General features: G+C 48.7%; 1 protein-coding gene across 4 annotated transcripts in view; it reads left to right on the top strand.

Annotated features, from left to right (window-relative positions):
• Nucleotides 1-14147, top strand: part of LOC135906118 (proteoglycan 4-like) — a 108715-nt gene that overhangs the window by 59783 nt on the left and 34785 nt on the right. The window lies entirely within an intron of this gene.

The following is a 14147-nucleotide window of genomic DNA, read 5'->3' as shown; positions in this document are numbered from 1 at the left end:
CCCATTCGGGGTATTACATAAGGGGTGGTTAACATGTGAACACAAGAAAAGGCAGGTGTTACATTGAAATACAAGTTTCAACAGTTTCTAGAAATTGTGAATGACATGTGATGGCAGCCACATTAATGGGTAGGTCGTTCCAGTTCTTGGCAGCTCGAAGAAAAAATGATGATTGAAAAGTGACAGTTCGTGTTCGAGGATGAGAAACTTGGAGTTGATGATTGGTGCGCTGTGACATGCGTGAAGATGATGGCGTGACAAAAGGCGGGCGGTGTTAGATATGGAGCTGTTTCCTGCGATTACTTCGAGTTCCCCAAACCACTTCGAGTCGCAGCACAGCTAATTGAGGAATGCCGAAGCAGGAAAGCACATTCCAGAGGAGCGGCCGAGCAAACAAGTTTAAGGCAACAAGTTCACGTGCCAACAAGTTCGTGCGCCGCCGGGATTAGCAGGTGGGCCTCGGACAATGGAGCATGAGCAGCCCTCCCCTTCTCCTCGTTAGAAGTGCATTGCCAGTCTGCGAGGCAAGACCGCAGAGAGCCGCCAGGTGTGACACCGCGACACGGGCGCCTACCATTGGCTGAAAGTGGCGTCATCGGAGCGGACTCTCCCATTGGTCAAACATGACGTGACTTACAGTGCTCGAAGGGTTTATAAGAAGCCTTCCAGAGAGACCTGAGCATTCTGGGACATGCCCTGATTCCCTGATTCACCTCTCTCGAACTTCTTGCCGCGGGCCGCAGCGTCCGAGTTGCTGCTGGCCCGTAATGACAGTACGTCTGTTACCTGACGCTCACCTCCCTGTATAAAATGTAAAATAAATCCTCCCAAGTTTGGTTTTCATCCCAAAGTCCGTCCTCCAACCCCTACATCTGGTTGGCAGCGGTAGGATCGCCTCCGAATGCATCAGCTGGTGGCAACGCTACAGATCAACCTTCGTCGAGAGAGATCGTAAGGAACCGGAAAGAGCGAAGAAGAGAGAGCCTTCGTCGAAAGAGGTCAGAAGAAGCTGGGAGTAGCGAAGAAGGAGCGAGCCTTCGACCCAGGGAGTCCGGAGGAACCGGAAACAGCGGACGAATGAACCGGATGGCAGGGTGCTGCAACCGTAAGTGAGCGCGTGGTTTTTTTCCTTATGATTCGCCAGTCTCAAAGGTTGTGTGTTCAATTTTGATAGTTCTGGGAATTGGGAGTTTGATGCATGTGTGTTTGCACAAATTAATTAAGGAAGACAGTTTTAACCACCTGTCGGGGCAGCTGCCATGGATCTTAGAAGGTTGACGAGGTTAGACTTGTTGTTGGTGTGTGACGATTTGGGAGTTGAGGCGGACGAACGGATGAAAACGCCAGCTATCATAAAGGCGATTAATGATAGTGGCAATGATGATAAAAGCATTGAGCTTGCTTGGGAGGTGATACAGGAACCACGGGAGCGAGAGCGTCGTGTACGTTTGCGGGAGCGTCGTGAACTTAGGAGTGAGCTTAAGCGTGAAGGACGCGAAAATGAACGGAAGCAGGAGCTTCAAGAATTTGCTCTTAGGTGTCAGCGTCACGAACGTGAGAATGAACGCGAACGGGAGTATCAGGAACGTAAGCTTGAGCGTGAGCAAAAGTATGAGAGAGAGAAGGCAGCACTGATCAAAGAGATACAGTATTGTGATCAGTTATTGGCACAGAGACAATGGCTCAGGGTGTCTACCAACCGGGAAAACCGGGAATTCTCAGGGAATTTGAAGTCTGGAAAAACTCAGGGAAAACTCAGGGAATTTGTGCTTCCATCAGGGAAAATTAGCTGTAACTTTATTGAAAGGGAACGAAAGTCGTGTTAATGCTGGCTACAGTAACAGAGGAATCGCAACGAATCGTCATTGACGCCGTGTCATCGGCACGATGTATTGCCAGAGTAGTTAACGACCGATTTTCTAGACGCCCGATTTTTCGGACATGCCCGATAATTTGCACGGTTTTGCGGAACCACCACGTACTCCATATACTCAATGTATACTGCCCTAACTACAGGTCTGAAATGGCAATAATCAAAGCCGCCACCGCCGCTATTTTGATTATCTCGCCGCCTCGAACCGGCACTCTCGCAGGCAGATCCGCTGGCAGCCGTAACCACCACCGCGGCAACGTTAGGCCTAGCTGCTTCTATGTTCGCTATTAAGCTTCTTGCCGTGCGGTGCCGTGTTTTTCATTGAAAGAATTCGCCGCTATCAGCAATGGCACCGACTCCGCCTTTGTAATCCTCGCGATTGGCTTTGAAACTCGCAGAGCACAGCGCGTTGCGTAATGCCAGTCTCCGAAAGTTAGCTTTGCCTCAGTACAATTGCGTTAGGCGGTGAAGCATAACAAGCGTGGGAAGGGGGCAATTGTCACGGGACATAGTATGTATTCCTTAATTACACATGCGTTCACCCCGTCTCCTGTCACAGTACAAGCCCTGATATGCCTAATAAGCGTACTGGCAGGCCTTCAGAGCTTTTTCAGACTTGCCTGTGGTAATTTTAGCCCTTAAAGGCAGTTAAAGACATGCATTAATTTTTTTCAGACTGCCCGTTTTTTTTTCGTTTTTTTTTTTTGCGGCTCCTCGGAAATCCGAAAAATCAAATGTTGACTGTACAACTGACCAAGAGGATGCTTCAGATGATCCATGTGGTGAAAGCGTGGTAGAAGGAGGATTAGAACAGAAAGGACCGACGAACTGAGGAATTACCGGGAAAGGAATTGCCGGCGCCTTTTTGAAGGAGCTTGAGCTAAAGAAACTAAGTGTTGGCTGACGCTGAGACACAGGTGACCCTCATCCAAACCAAAATAAATTGTTTAAGCAGTGAAACCCAACACTGAGATGTTGTGTACGGGCTGAGAGTATGTCAGGACAGTTGAGGTTGACTTTCCAGCTGCTAAGAGAGAACCTTAATAATTAGTTGTGACAAAATTCAGGACCTCATACAGATGAGCTTGCTATCAGTTGATGGAAATAGCTGATATTAAAAAAATATTTACTTATGTATGCATCTCCTTTTCATTCGTATTTGAAAATGTTCGACTCAATTTGGAATGGGCTTTACCATTTCTTTCTCTGTGCATTTTACACCTTCCTTCTGTTTTCTTTTTAAATAAAATAGATATTACTCCTTACTATTCAAACTGGATTAAGTCTTTTTTTTTTGTTTCAGTATGCTTATTAGAGAGTGACAGCATCGGGCAACGTGGTGTCGGCCTGTCTTGACATAAAACAAAGTTCTGGCTCATTCAGGGAATTTCGCAAAGGTGCTCAGGGAAAACCTGGAAAACTCAGGGAATTTGGAAATGTCAACTTGGTAGACACCCTGATGGCTGTCTGAGAATTCTGCAGGTAGTAGAGAGCGAAAGAATGAGGAAGTGTCCAGCAGATTTTCGCCAAAAGCCGACGAGAAGAGTAGTGCCTGTGAGATTGGCTGCCGATTCATAAGTGAAGGGAAAAGGCTAGCTGCTAACGATGCCTTAGTGGCAACAGAGGCCGTTAAGGCCGCAAGGAGAGCGACGAGGTGCTGTGCCAACAGATGACTGTGGAGACAGCTAGGCCAGCTGCGAACAAATTGGCACAGTTACCGCGTGTGTGCGTCGCTAGTAAGGTTAGCGAGGTTGCTAGCGAGGAAAAGGGTACTGTTGACGCGACAGACGTGAGCACTCATGTAGAGCCAGATCTGCGTGCAGAAGTGAAGTGCGAGCTGGACGATGCAGTTGAGAGTAGTTCTCGGGATGGCGAGCTCCGTAGTCCACGAGAGAACAACTGCATTGTTCAGGGATCGGTGCGGCTCTCCGCCAGTCTAGATGGCCTAGATAGGGATGATTCAGTTAATCGTTCGGACTGTGCGCGTGAGACAGCGATCGATACCGACGGGCTGTGTGCCGATGCACAGCGTGAGCTGGGCAATGTAGTAGAGGGCAGTTCGCAAGAGTGCGAGTTGTCTTACTCGAGTAAAGCCTGCTGCATTGTGCCAGAGTCGGTTGAGCTGTCCGCCGGTCGAGGCAGAGAGAGTGTTGATTTAAGTCAGAATCACTCAGACTGTGCGGGTAAGAGACCGATCCGGGCCGACGAAATGTGTACCGGCCAGCACGAGGCACGAGAAGGCGACATGAAGGCGAGTGCAAAGAGAAAGCGCCGTAAAAAGAAGCGCGGTAAAGACCGAAAGTCGGTAATTAATGTAGCGCCGCCAAAAATGGCGAGAAACCCAAAAGGGCAGGGCGCGAGGAAGAAGGTGCGGTCGTCTAGGACGATGTTGAAGCATCCAGAACGTTCGAGCCACCGGTCAAAGGGGGACCGCGAAGAATGTTCTGCACGGACGCGGACAGAGGGCACGAGGCTGTTAAACTCCTCGTCGTTCCGTAGTTCTTTTCATAGCTCAGCGTGCAGTTCGAAGAAACGCAAGGTGGCAGGACGAGACCAGGTGGGGAGTAGCGACGCGGTCAATCGAGTTTGTGTTGAAAGCGGGGCGCGAGGACGTAACGTCTTGGGGGAGCTGATAGTTAGTCAGCCCTTTTGTTGTCTCTCGGCAGCCAGAGTAGCTTTCAAGCCGCGACTACCGCGAGGACGGCTCAGAGTATGAGTCAGACATAAGCGTTTGGAAAAGGAGGCGAAGAGCCCTTCCGTAGAAATGGAGTGTCTTGTTTTTTTATTTTGAGCATCGGAAAGTTTTTCGCGATTTGAGACTAGGATTTCTTTCAATGTGTAAGGTTTGAGCTTTGTTTGTGTTTTCGTTCGAGAAGCTCGAGATTTGAAAGATGCGTTTTAGGTAAACCTGTAGTCTCGCGAGGTGCTCATTAATAAGTAGATAGGCTTTTTTTGTGTGTGTGAGTAACCTGAGGGTCAAGGTTATTGTTGAGAGGCCTATCGTAACGCGCGTGTGTTTTATTTAACCTTCTTTCTTTTTAAGTGTTGAATTTTCTAAGGTTAAGCGCGTAGATTTTCAGCGAGTGCATTAGTTGCACTGAGAGGCGTTCTTAGTTCCATTAGCGCGTGTCCTGTGTGGACGGAAGGAAGCAGATTTATGACTGGGTTGCTAGTGTGTGTTGAGGGCAGCCGTATTCTGACTTCTTTAGTGAACGTGCGTGGAAAGAGTTAGTAGAAGACGCATCATTTTAAGAGTTCTGCGGAGTGTGTAAGTCCCGCAAGTTTAATTGTTCGTTTATGTCACGTGTCCTGTAGGACTTTCAGGGAAGAAACGTGAGTAAGCGTAAATGAAAAGTTTGCCTACAACGCAAGTACGCGTTCTGTTTAGTGACCACAAGGCTAGTGCGCTTGTGATTACGTACTTGTGAGGTTGACCAGATTGTTCAGTGGCACCAATACGTGCGATAAGTACGCCACTGCGATAGATTGGAAACATGCTGTTCGTGTAGTTAGGCCACTTAAGTTATGGTCGGCTGTTTTCATTTGTTGTTTGCATCGTCAACGACCCTTTTGTTTTGCAACAACAATAATAGTCTGGTCTTGTGGGCAATCGAGGAGAAATGGATAGCTGTTTGGAAGGGTGGTTGGAACTGTTTTGTCAAAATTGGGGAACTAAAAGATCAGGGTTGATTTTGACTCAGTAATAGCCTGGCGAGTCAGGGGTGAAGAGCCTGCGCTTACGCGTGGTGCAGCGCTGTGTTGTTTGGTTTGTTTGACGTATGTTCTCCAGGGCCCAGGATCCCGAGGGTTGTCAAACGAGGCTCGACCCCAGTACCCTGCAGCTTCTATCAGCGTTCCTCATGGCCAGCGAATTGAGTTCACCGGCCATTCAGAACTACCGGGGCGAGGACGAGCTGTTAGATATGGAGCTGTTTCCTGCGATTACTTCGAGTTCCCCAAACCACTTCGAGTCGCAGCACAGCTAATTGAGGAATGCCGAAGCAGGAAAGCACATTCCAGAGGAGCGGCCGAGCAAACAAGTTTAAGGCAACAAGTTCACGTGCCAACAAGTTCGTGTGCCGCCGGGATTAGCAGGTGGGCCTCGGACAATGGAGCATGAGCAGCCCTCCCCTTCTCCTCGTTAGAAGTGCATTGCCAGTCTGCGAGGCAAGACCGCAGAGATCCGCCAGGTGTGACACCGCGACACGGGCGCCTACCATTGGCTGAAAGTGGCGTCATCGGAGCGGACTCTCCCATTGGTCAAACATGACGTGACTTACAGTGCTCGAAGGGTTTATAAGAAGCCTTCCAGAGAGACCTGAGGATTCTGGGACATGCCCTGATTCCCTGATTCACCTCTCTCGAACTTCTTGCCGCGGGCCGCAGCGTCCGAGTTGCTGCCGGCCCGTAATGACTGTACGACTGGTACTTGACGTCTCACCTCTCTGTATATAATGTAGAATAAATCCTCCCAAGTTTTCGCATCCCGAAGTCCGTCCCTCAACCCCTACAGCGGCTTAGTGAGCTGTAAAAAAATTTGTGATAAAAAGGGAGCGTGGTGATGCGACGACAAAAAGCAAGAGATGCCAAGCTAGATTGTGCCTTTAAGTGTGAAATGCTGATGTTATATGAATATAAAGAATGGATGAATCTAGTCGCACGATTCTGAACTGACTCGAGTGCATTGATGATATATGTTTGATGAGGGTTCCAGATGGTGGCGGTATTTTCCATTTGTGGTCTGACAAATGATTTGTATGCGAGTAGTTATAGAACATGGTTGTCTGTTCTCTTGAAGTTTCGTTTAATGAGCCTATTATAATATTGCTACGGAACAATATGTGCGATCACGAAAAGGCGAGCAGTGCGAAGACGACGCAAACGATGAGAAGCTAGCGCGGGCTGTTGCCTCTTGGCCAAGCGCAGCGTATTTTATTGTAAATATACTTGTACATAGCTTTTCGTCTGCGTCTTCCTACGTAACATATCTGACGGAGGTGGACATTCCCTGTACCTCGTCTCGGAGCTTCGCAGTGGACGGTACGTCAAGCCTTCCTTCATGGCTCCCGGCGACGGCAACCGGACTCCCCCGGCTCCGACACCTGCTGCCACTTCGACGACCTACATCAGTCTACCCGCTCCCCGTGATCCTGGCGTATTCTCGGGCAAAGATGGGGAAGACGTCGATGACTGGATCAGCCTGTATGAACACGTCAGCCGCAATAACCGGGGGGATCCTACTATCATGCTCGCCAACGTAGTCTTTTACCTCGGTGGCACACCTAGAGTTTGGTATCGCACGCACGAAGATGAGCTCACCAGTTGGGATTCACTTAAGACACAGCTTCGGGACTTGTTCAGCAACCCCTACGGTCACCAACTTGCCGCGCAGAAGGCACTTTCCGGCCGTGTGCAGACGTCAACAGAGCCCTATGTCACGTACATTCAGGACGTCTTGGCTCTGTGCCGCAAAGTTGACACCAACATGACTGAGTCAGACAAGGTTGCCCACATCCTCAAAGGCATTGCCGATGACGCCTTCAACTTGCTCGTTTGCAACAACGTAGCGACGGTGGATACTGTTATAAAAGAGTGCCGCCGCCTGGAATTCGCTAAAAGCCGACGTATTGACCAGCAGTTTGCCCGTCTGCCCAACACCCCAGCGACATCCTCCTGTGCCGACACTCCTCATCCCAACAACACTGCCGATGTTTCCAGGATCGTCCGGCGTGAGATCGAGGCCGCCTATCCGGCTGCCTTCGACTCCAGTCCCACCAACACATCTGCAGTCACGGTCTCACTGATCCAGGCAGTTGTCCGCCAAGAGTTCGAAAACATGGGTCTTCACACCATCTGCTCGGCCCATCATCCTGATACCCGCCCGGCTTCTTCGATTCCGCCCCATCCCGCACCTTCTTACCCACCACGTTTCCGCAACTTATCCGAATGGCGCACTGCTGACGACAAGCCCATTTGTTTCCACTGCCATCGAATCGGGCACATTTCTCGGCACTGTCGCAGTCGCTGGAGTTCCCCGACCCGGTCTACTTATACCGCCTACTCTCGCCCCCCAGGTGGCCCTTCTCGTCCCTATGCCGCACGCTCCGATAACACCGCCGCTGATTCTCCTGCACTGAACCGCTCCTATTCTCGTTCGCCTTCGCCCCAACGACGACGATCTCGCTCTCCCCAGCCCCGTCGCTCCTATTCGCCGACTCCCTTCGGACGCCGCTCCCAGCCGGAAAACTAGACGATGCAGCGCCTCAAGGTGACGCTGCATTGCTACCTACGCCGCCAAATCCTCTACTGAGTCACAACTGAATATCACAATTATAATGTGTGTGAAAGAGGCATAATGAAGCTGTGTGTGTGGGATTGATAGCACTGTGCATGATCAATAGTATCCATGGGCTTCATAGTATGCAGTATGCACCAGCACAGGACCAGCTGCATACGTGCTGTGGCCCAAACGAGTCTACTTGGCCGATCATGCTGTGTTAAAAGTTTCTGACAGGATGATGCATTGTGGATGCACATTGCTGTAGTGAATGGGCAGTCAGACCTCAAGTTCCAACACAGGCTTTTTTCTGCACTTTTGGAACTTTTAGTGCTGTTGGCAGTGAGGTTGAGCAGTTGCCACCTGGTGAACACTGGCTTAACCACGTCTAGTGCAGATGGGATGTTGCTTCGTCTGCTAGCCACTACACTAGAGGCTACCAGTATGTGTTCGTGTGTGCATATACATCATGCACATTATAGAGAAGCTGTTTACTTCTAGCCGTTGTATACATCCCCTGCATGCATTCGCAGGAGGGGTACCCTGGGCTGCTTATGTCTGTATTGGGGACACTGCGCATGGACAGAAATGTAGATGGCTTTGGCAGAGGAGAAAGAGTGTGGCAACAGCACTGCAGCAATGGAGAGGGGTAGGGGGAGAGGGCGAAGTAGTGTGATAACGGCACCTGTGCACATGGCCTGCGGGTCTGTGGTTATGAAGCGGTGACCACGACAGCGCTTATGTCGGCGTAGTGTGGTGGCGCACAACGGAGGAACAAGTGGAGAGGCACCTACAGCAGAAACTCGAATACAACGAGCGACAGCGTGACCATGGAAAGGCGGAGAATTTGTATGCAGCCTAAAAAGCTTCGCTGGTAATCCGTCGCCATATGAATGTTGTGGTCATAGGCGTATTTACCGGGGGAAGGCGCTTACCAACTCCCCCACTTTTGAAAACAGGCACTTTCCCTGCACATTCGGATAGTCCACCCAAGTACAGCTGAAGCAAAATTTTCTTTTTTAATAGGGTGGACACATAAGTAACGCTTTTCTTTAGTACCTATATCCTGCATAGGCAGCGAGGATTGCCTTTTGTGCCTCCTCGGGACGTGCTGTAATGGACGGCGCACAAGATCCGCCATACATGCTCACGTTGCGGTGAAGGCCTGATGCTGTGCAGTTTCCATGCTAACAAATATCAGCTTTCGCTTCTTGGATCACACACAGTTTTTTGGGACATCTATATCCGTATCTGAAAACACAATCAACTTTCCATGTTTAAACTGTGGACGAGGGGAGGTCCAGATAAGGTATTATAATCAGCCATGCCCAACAATTGATGTGCCTTACGGCATGAAATTGTTGGATTATCAAATGCTTGAACTATTTAATCTCTGTCCAGAAATAGCCTACATAGCATTGCGGTCTCACTATCTTATAACCATTAAAAATCTAACCAAACCCACTGGTGGTCCAGCTGCGCTATTTTGCTACAATTCAGCTTGCCTGCTCAAGTGCCGTTTGTGCCAACTGCGCAAAAGTGCGTTATTTTCACGTTTTCATGGCAGTGCAATGTTTTCAGTAAGGTTATGCAACTACAGTCGATGACCGATTTCCCGTACACCCGATTTTTCGGACATGCCCAATAATTAGGATGGATGAATCGATGTTATGAGCACCCCTATGGAACGGGGCAGTGGGGTATGCCACTAAGCTCTTATTTTATTGCCTAATGTCCTACTTATGTTAAAAAAGACAAAAAAAGGGGAAGAAAAACCCACGACGAATTCCTATAACCAAATTTTCTGACCCCCTATTGTGAAATTTATTTTTGTACACATCCATTGTTTGTCATTTCCCCACTTTTCTTCCACCAATCTTCCCATCACCTCTTACTAATCTCTATTATGGACATGCTTACTTTCCCCCTGCTCTCGATGAATCCAAGGGCTTCAAGAAGGCCAGTGACTTCTAAATTGACGGCTGGGCAGATATCTTCAAATCCTAATAAAGCATGCTCCATTGTTTTCCTATCTTTACCGCAGCCAGCACATGCTTCTTCTTCTTTCTTATATCTCGCTCTATAAGCACATGTTCCAAGGCACCCTGATTTTGCTTCAAAAAGTAATGAGCTTCCCTTTGAGTTATCGTAAATTGTTTCTTTCCTGATTTCGTTTTTTCCTTTGAAGTAGTTCCCTGAAAGTTCCCTAGCTTTCACTTGGAACACTTCTTTTGTCACTGGAAGGGCAGCTGCTCTCTGCGTCCGAACAGTCGGCCAAAACTGTCTACACTTCATGGTGATGGCCTTTCTTTGGTCTGCTAAATGCCATCTTCGTTGCGGCGCAAGCAAAAAGCTGTTGTTATTGTCCCCTCCAACGATGGACGTTTTTCTCGTCAACGCCGAAGTCCCGCCCGGCTTGAAGGTTTGATGATGCCTCTGTGGCTATCACAACTTTTCGCTTGAAAGCGGCGCTGTAGGGGCATCTCCTGCTTGGTGCCATCACGATAGCACCACACTGTTCACCAATACGGCCGACAAAACACGGATCAAAATGGCGACCTCGCTTGTGTGCGGTTGGCTACTGGCATGGCTAGTAGCGGCTGTGATACTGACTTTTCTAGATGGTGCCAGCTATGCACCATATTTAGCAGTTTCAATGAAAAACTGGTGCGTCTTTTAAAATCTTCAAATCTAAGCCGACCCTAGAGTTTGGAATATGATTATTTGAAAAAAACTGTTGGCCTAGATTCGAATAAATATGGTATTTGTTCAGTGTTCAAATTATGACTGGCCATTTTGCGCTCCCCGCTCTCTTTCCCAACTGCATATTCCATATTCAAAACGATGCGTTTATGGTCACACCCTATGCTGCTATACTCTTCCTCGTCAATGACCATTTCACTCAACTTATCATGAATTCCTTCTGCCATCATACAGTAATTGGTTGATTGCCGGTTTCCCACTTCCCACGTGGTCTGCCCTTCACACTTAGGTCCTGTATTCACAATTACGAGGTTATGTTGCTCACAAAGATCTAGCATTGACTACCTGTTGCTGTCAATGTAGCCATCTAGATCCTGTATGTGGGCATTCATGTCACCTCATAGGATAATTTCGGCATCATTCCGAAACTCTTAATATCGGCACTTAGGCATTTCGCTAACTCTTGATTCTTCTCTGTCCAATTGTTTCCAGTCCACAAATATGTTATGCCCAGCCAAGTTTTCTTTCCACTCATTGTACCTGTTAACCTAAGGTGCTCTTGACCCATTTGGCTTCCCTGATGGATGAGCATTCTGACTCCCTCTCCTTTTTTTTCCGATTTAGTTCTGTTGCACCCTTCCCAAACATAATTCTCAATCACTGGCGGCTCTTCCGAGTGTCTAAGGTGCGTTTCTGTAACCGCATCTACCCCTATTTGTTGTCTGTTTTTGCTCCTGAATCTCTACCTACTTTTCCTTTCTTGTGCCGCCCTGCATGTTTATGTAGCTTACTGCATGGCGAGCTCTCTTTCTTGTTTTCCTCCTTTTTCTGTTATTAATAGCGATGCTGTTCTGAGGTTCCCCTAGCCTTCTTCATTACTACCTACACTGGCCTCCTGAGCGCTCCTGGGCCCCCTGAAAAAGCAACCGTGTGACCAGCAAGTCGCCAGTCCACTTCTCTTCCAAGCCTGTAATTGAGGTGGATACCGTCTTCTTTCAAAACCACCACACCTCCTCACTTCCCTGTTTACTTCGACAACCTCGACACCTTTCTCTCGGCTCATTGTCCACATAGCCCCATTAACAGCCACTACGGCTCTTTGTACATTACTGTCACATGCAGGCACCTCCGGCACCATGCACACCACGATCTGCACCTGAGGGGACAACTAGCGCAAGTTGTCTACCCCCCTTTGCCAAGTGCTGGGCTAATCTTGTCCCCTTTTTGTTTACGACGTAATTCAGCCCACCTGCTACTACGACAAGGTTGCGTCCGTGGGCATTTTCCGTGAGCTTTGCTTTTGCTCACTCCATGACAGAACCCATTGTCTGCCGTGGAAATGTCCCTACCGCCACTCTTTTATCGGCTTTAACTTCTTGCCCAATTGCCTCTGAGCACCTAGCCAGGTTTGAGCCGCCGGCGATAATCACCCTTTCGCTCTCTTATACTGCCAAGGCCTCTCCCTGCTTCCCTTTGTGACCCTTTTCCATGTGATTTGGACTTGACGAGGGGCATTGACACCTGCGTTCCTGCATTTTCTTTGTAGTGGCCTCAAGGTAGGTGCAGCTCTTTCCAGCTGCTCTCTGCCATGTCACATCAGGAGACGACGTTCCATTGTCACAACCATTCTAGTTCGTGATGGCAGCCCGGTTCAGCTTTTCCTTCGCTGCTTGAAGTCTTTTTTTCCACCGCCTCCCGTGCATCGTGCTCCGTATTTAGCTCATTGTTGAGCTCTTCGACCTGTTTCACAAGCTCGTGCTTGAAATCATCTATTTTATTTAGCCTAGTATCAACATCACAGTGTCTTGACTGACTTTATTGACTCGATTTCTCCATTCTCGTCCTTCCCCTCGTCTACCTTGAGGAGACCCCCGCACACTGCACACTTTGCCATCATTTTTGCCATGAATACACACTGCACGCTTTGCCATCATTTTTGCCATGTTTTGCAATACACCAAAGCTTTCAGAGCATGTGCCCTCTAGCAAAAGCCAATATGCATGGTATCTAAATTTTTAATATGCCGCAAAATAATTATCGCCAATGTTTTAGAAGGAATAAATGCCGCACAGACTTAAAATGCAACTCCGGCAATTTTTTGACCATGTCAAGCTAATGGACTATTTACGTTCCCGAGAAGACTCCCCTGTCACACGTCTGATACAGTCGAACCCGGCTATATCGAACTTGTATAAAGAACGCCTATCAGTTCGATATAAGGCATAATACTATATAAACCTGCTAAAGAATTGGACTTCATAAAAGCACATACCATATATAAAATCACTTTATTGATGAAACTAGCTTAGTTTCGCATGAAGTAGTCTTGTATTTTCTTCTGCTTGGGCAATTTCGCTGCCTGCGGTGCACGCACTTCTCCACATTGTCCAAAGAGTCTAAAGAAGCACCAGACTAGTGCAAGTGCACCAAACACCTTGGCGGATGTGGGCAAAGAACCATCGTTGATTTCCTCATTGTGCCCACATTCAATTGTGCTCGGTACAATGTCGGCAATGTAAGCTTCATTTTCTGGCTCTCCCGTGGTAGCGACACCGTTGTCTGTGCTCACAAACTCGTTGACCGTTGACTCGTCAGTGGCTTCTGGAAATTCTGGCAGCTCGCTCCAAACTTCGGCAACACCAGCAACGGCATCGTCGCACTCATCAGAATTTACAGTTGTCACCAGGCACACGGAAGCCGGCACGTCTGAAGCAATTTCAGATTAACCACGTGTACACGGCCATGCGTGTGCATTGAGTGCCACGGGCACCGGCTCGCGTGTTTGACCACGTTAGGCCTGATCTCCCCCTTATTCTTCAAGATCGTGCTGGGACTCTCGTAATCTTGAATGCTGCGGGGTGCTCCGACTTCTCACTGCGTTCGACCCGATTTATGTTTTCAAGCTTTACGGTGAAAATTCTGCCGCTTCATCACACTAACACTGCGGGAGAAGGCCCACAAGGCGCAAAACAATGAACCAGAAAAGCAGCGAGACATTTCACACGCCATCTTGCATGACGAGGGCACAACAGCCTCTGATTGGCTGACTGAGCAAGCGCTGTGGGCAGGCCAGGATAATTTTTCGCAGGGGGGGTGTCGACGGCTCACCCAACGCAGTGCGGTCACGGTAGGGAGAGCGGTTGGATGGAGCCGCGCCGCCGGGTTTTCCCGCTGCTATGAGGGAAAGCAAACTTCTGGGGACACTTTTTCGGCGCTTGTCTTCAATGTATCGGGAGTTGCTCCTATTTTTGTTCGATGTAAGCATAATTTTTGCTATATATACTCATTGTAACT

This window comes from Dermacentor albipictus, chromosome 9, assembly GCF_038994185.2.
Source record: "Dermacentor albipictus isolate Rhodes 1998 colony chromosome 9, USDA_Dalb.pri_finalv2, whole genome shotgun sequence".
NCBI lineage: Eukaryota > Metazoa > Arthropoda > Arachnida > Ixodida > Ixodidae > Dermacentor > Dermacentor albipictus.
Note: the sequence above shows the minus strand (reverse complement) of the source record. Positions and strands in the feature narration are given on the sequence as shown.